Here is a 4,850-nt window from a genome sequence, read left to right as displayed (position 1 = left end):
TAACCAGAGGAAGCTGCTGTATACTGTACGAGCCGAGGCTGCTGCTGCCGCCTGAATTCTCTCTCTCACTCTCTGCTTGGGGGGGGGAAAAAAAATACGGGAATGAATGAAGACAGAAAGGTAAGTGTCAGGACAAAACATGGGCGAGAACCCTTCATTTGTTGAAACAAAAGAGTCATTTATGAACAAATATCTACAGTGTGGCAAGCAGAGACCCATTGTAACCCAGTCTGCGAATAAGGAATTGAACTCCTCATCCCTGTGTCCGTGAACGCATTGTATTTATTTCAAAGACCCATGTTGCCAGCTAGTGCTGCCGATACTCTGCCTTTCTCCCTCTATCCTCGGTTTATTTTTCCTTCTGCTGTTATCATTTTCAGTCTTGCTGTCTTTTTATTGGGGGGGGGGGGTGTGGGGGGTGGAGGGGAGCGGGTAGGTACCTCGGACCCTTGTGGAGATCCAGCTCTGCCGTTTTGCGTGAATCGACGTGTCCTGATGATCCCCGTGATCGGGGCCTTGACTGGATACCAACATGCATTTTCTTTAACACTGGCCATCCAGTTGCCCCCATTCACCTTGTTCCCCGGGCAAAATGGATCGAGGGAAGTGAGTTAGGAATGGGGGGGTGGGGGGGTGGGAGGGAAGAGAGCAAAAGATAATTTGAAACCCCGATCGTGACAATAAAGGGGGATTTATCGAACGCTTCCCACCCCAGTCACAGCTTTATATGAAACAAGATTAATACCGACTGGAAATGCCTCACGTACGGCGGTTAGAACAGTAAGAGCTGTTTCCTGTTAGATTGAAGACGGGCAAGACCCTGACAGTGCCTGGCTACTGCTGTTACACTGGTGTTGACAAACAAGAGGATACATTTGTATTCACTGTAACTGTATCACCCTCTGAAATCAGCGAATTTCCAAACACCTGCAAAAACAAACCTTATCTTCCTTCATTGCTGGAGGCGGAAGGTGCTGGTTAGATGGATTTACACAGCCAGAGAAGGGAATAAAAAAGACGCCAATTTTTAAAAAAAAAATTGCCGAAGCCTTAATTTGCTGTCGCTCTGAAAGCAGATCAGGCCCGTTGCTTTTTGGTTCATTTTTACTTATTCCCCCATTTTTAGTTTGGATTGACACGTCTCCCATACAAAGTGCCGCGTTCCAGGTGAGTGAGATGTTGCCTACTTCCCACCAAAAAAAAGATGAAGAAAATTATTATGCTTTTGTTCCTTCTGATGATGAATGGGCATGATAGGCAGTGTTTATTTAATTTTTAAATATAGCGGGTTTCTTTTACTGTTTTAATTTACGTAAAGCAAATTGTATAAAAAGGTCTGACTAGAACTGCTGTTTGTAAAGCCGGCGCTTTGCTTTGCTCTGGGCGCAGCGCACTGTTTATTGAAATTTGGCGACAATGTTGTGTTTTGAGCCGAGCGAGGAAACCGCAGTGTCGTTTTATAAAAGCGGAGGAATACTCAGAGGTTTATTATTAAAACGCACGTTAGCCCTTTAAACTATCAAAATGCAGCGCTGAACAAAGCCAAGCTCAGCTTCAGAAGGAAGGGACCTTTTGTGCGGATAGGGCTAACCGAGGGGCCGAATGGCTTCAGTTCCGATGGAAATGTACCTTGCACTTCATTTCCTGAATTGTTTTTGCTGGTAAACCGGCCAGTCGGAGCAAAGGGCTGAAGTCAAGTGTTGGTTTTACGGCATTTTGTAAATTGGCAGCAGTTTGGAAGTTGAATTGGGTAACGTTGTCTGGCTGATCAGTTAGGAAGGAAACCTGTTTTGTACGCCTCGCGAATCGGCGCCGCCAAATTCCGTGTTTTGATAACACGCTTAGCCAGGCTAGAAACTTGGGAATGCCTAATGTGATCATTCTGCAGAGATGTTATTGGCTTGGGCGGACCGCATTTCATTTAGCCCGGGCTAAGGACAGTCACCCGCTGACTGTCAACAAGAAGATTTCTAGCTGAGCTGTTTGAAATGAAGCATGCATTGCATCCGAGTGTGGTAGCTAGTGTCTGGGTGTTCTGGTGGCGATCGCTGTGTTTTCTCAGTCAGCCTTTGAGGCCGAAAAGAAACATCACTGACAGTGTTCGAAAGCGGGTAAGGGATTTCATTTTGACCATGCTGATATTGCAGTAAGACTAATATATTCTCAACTGCAGGCAGCCATTATTGAATAACTTTATCTACACCGATTTTGTTTAAAAATTAACTTAGACGATATTCCAAGCCGCCCTTGTCGAACTGCTGTCGGATTAGTGCAGGTTCACTCACACTGCTGCTGAGGTGGGTGGGGTGGGGGGGGGGGGGGGGGGGGAGGTGGGAGATGGGCCCACTGACAGTAAAGGATGCAGTACATTTCCAAGTCAGGATGGTGAGTGGCTTGGAGAGTAACTTGCAGGCCACACTGTTCCCCATACCTCTCCTGCCCTTGTCGATAAAAGAGGGCGGTATAACAAGACGCTACGCTACTGCGATATATTACACTCCCTCCCCAACGAAAGAAAAAAAACCCTGACACATTAAAATGTAAACTAGAAAATGTATATCAGTTTCCAGAATACAATATGACTAACCCAACATCAACAAGAAGTGGTGGGTTGGGTTATATCTTGTTTCTACTGTAATCACAAGTCAAATATATATATGATTGACATTACCGGAGCAGGTTGCATGTCACGAGTTTATCATTAAAAGCATATCATAATTTGATAGAAATAATGAGTAAAACAACGTTTTTTCTTTTCCTTCTTACTTCTAGCAAAATATGTCTGCTTTTTGTGACTGGCTATCTCCGGCGCAGCAGAGGGGCAAGTTTAACAAAATGCCCATCTAATGAATTATATTGATAAACAATAGGCTGCCCTCCATCACATTCAATAGCAACGCTGACCGCCAGAACACAAGAAACTACATGTACATGTATGTGTTAAGAATTCCTATTTTTTTTTAATTTGTGAGATGATTTTAATGATGACCTCCAAGTGAACAGCAACATAAACAATTGCCCTTGTAAGTTGTTGAAACATACACTATTACATAAGATATCCAGTGTATTTTTATGCGTGCACCAAATTCATATGATAAATACATTCACTTCATGTTGAGGCAGCTTGGAAAGATCTAAAACATTGCCCTTTCTTAATTTTAACAAAAAGCAGGAACAATACAGCTATGTGGGAAGGTCAATGAACCTAACATCCACACAGAAAGAATTAAAGGTACCTGCTTGCAGTCATGTATTTCAGACGCAAATTACTCAGTTAGAATTTCATTACTTGTGAAAATTTTCAAAAAGTATCTTTAATTAAAATACATTAACATTTACAGTAATTAAAACTTAGTCAGCATTGATGGCAGAGGGTGATTTGAACACCCAAGTCCTGCTGTGTGCATGGATTTAACTGTTTTTGCTCCTTTTATGATTGTCTAATTATAAATCCTTTTTGTGTTATTTACACAGCAGTTAATCACAGAGAGTGACACTTAATTAATTATTTTCGAATAATTATGATAAAATATTCTACCATAAATAATTGACTTAAGTCCATAATTGCATTGGGGTGTATTTTGTTTTTGTTTTGTGCATGTTGCTGTCTTCCTTTCATCGCTTTTTGTTTTTTAGCCAGGACCCAAGTTAATACATACTGCAGCCTTCGGCATGCCAGCTGCCAGTGCAGCTCCGTTATAATGTTGCAAATCAAAATCGCATCCAGCAGAATGAGAGACACTTGATGGGATTTCCTTTCCCAAAAGTGAAGGAAACTGCTGCGATTAAGTTACTCACCTCGCTGGATCAGCAAGAATGATGAAGTTTGTCATGTTTGATATTGATTCCTTTGGTCAGCTGGCAACGGTCGAACTTGATTGCGCATTGTCTGAATTATAAAGCATGCATTTTAAATATCATCAGATCACCACAGAATAAAATAATTGACTGCTGATGCTCTAGCTTTAAGAAGTTATTTTGTCCTGGTTTCTTTTAAGAGAGAGATATGAGCTTGTCAAGACTATGCGAGGAAACAGTATGGGAGGCCTGGGTTATTTTTAACAGCCTGAATGGGTGTGGCCAGCTCTCAGATTAGGATTTCTAGGTTTCAGTTTTTTTCAGTAGCTTCAGAAGCTATTGGATTCTTGACAGAGCTGGAAGCTTCAGTGACGGTCTCCTGTCTGCTACTCTCCTTGAATTTTCTCTTAATCTTTTTCCTCCCGGATTGGAGAACTGCATGTGAGAATCTCTGTCTGAATTCTCCTTTTTTGCCAAAGGATGTGTTTACAGGATGTTACTCTATTGGAACAGTTAATTAATAATAGTTACTGTATCTGTTATTCTCTTAAGTTTCCAATAGAGTTATTATTCTAAATTCCTTTTTCTTTGGTTGTATTTTAATTGCAGTGTTTAAATAACCCTTGTGTTTTTATTTAGCATCAAGTAGTTTGACCAGTCGCATTGCATCTGGAGCAGGCACTTCACATTTGCCTTTAAAGTAAGAAAATGTCAGGGTCTTGACTACCTTCTTAAAATATTTTCAGAGTGCCTGGTCTGGTCCATAACATTGACAATAAATAATAATGTAATTGAAAAGTGTGAGAGATTTGATTTACATTTATTAAGTGTAACTGATTCCATTGACAGGGGAATGCCAGAGTTATACTCGATGCAACATAATATATTATTAAATGGCATGTTTTCAATTATCTTATTCTTGGTTGTGATCAACTTTAGTGGAGAGCATAATAGCATCAATGGGTTATAATGTAAGTAACAATGAGAAACTGTGATCAGAATTTTTTCCCACATTTACTGTCTTGCTGAAACATAATGACAGTTGAAAACAA

General features: G+C 41.0%; 1 long non-coding RNA gene across 1 annotated transcript; it reads left to right on the top strand.

Moving 5' to 3' along the window:
- Positions 1-1,731: 1,731 nt before the first annotated feature.
- LOC132820698 (uncharacterized) lies at positions 1,732-4,273 on the top strand. Its single transcript, XR_009645231.1, has 3 exons — positions 1,732-2,111; positions 2,773-2,933; positions 3,637-4,273. It is a non-coding gene; the product is annotated as an uncharacterized LOC132820698 (long non-coding RNA).
- Positions 4,274-4,850: the final 577 nt, after the last annotated feature.

This window comes from Hemiscyllium ocellatum, chromosome 12 (assembly GCF_020745735.1).
Source record: "Hemiscyllium ocellatum isolate sHemOce1 chromosome 12, sHemOce1.pat.X.cur, whole genome shotgun sequence".
In the NCBI taxonomy this organism is placed as follows: domain Eukaryota; kingdom Metazoa; phylum Chordata; class Chondrichthyes; order Orectolobiformes; family Hemiscylliidae; genus Hemiscyllium; species Hemiscyllium ocellatum.
This window is presented reverse-complemented; position numbering and strand designations above follow the sequence as displayed.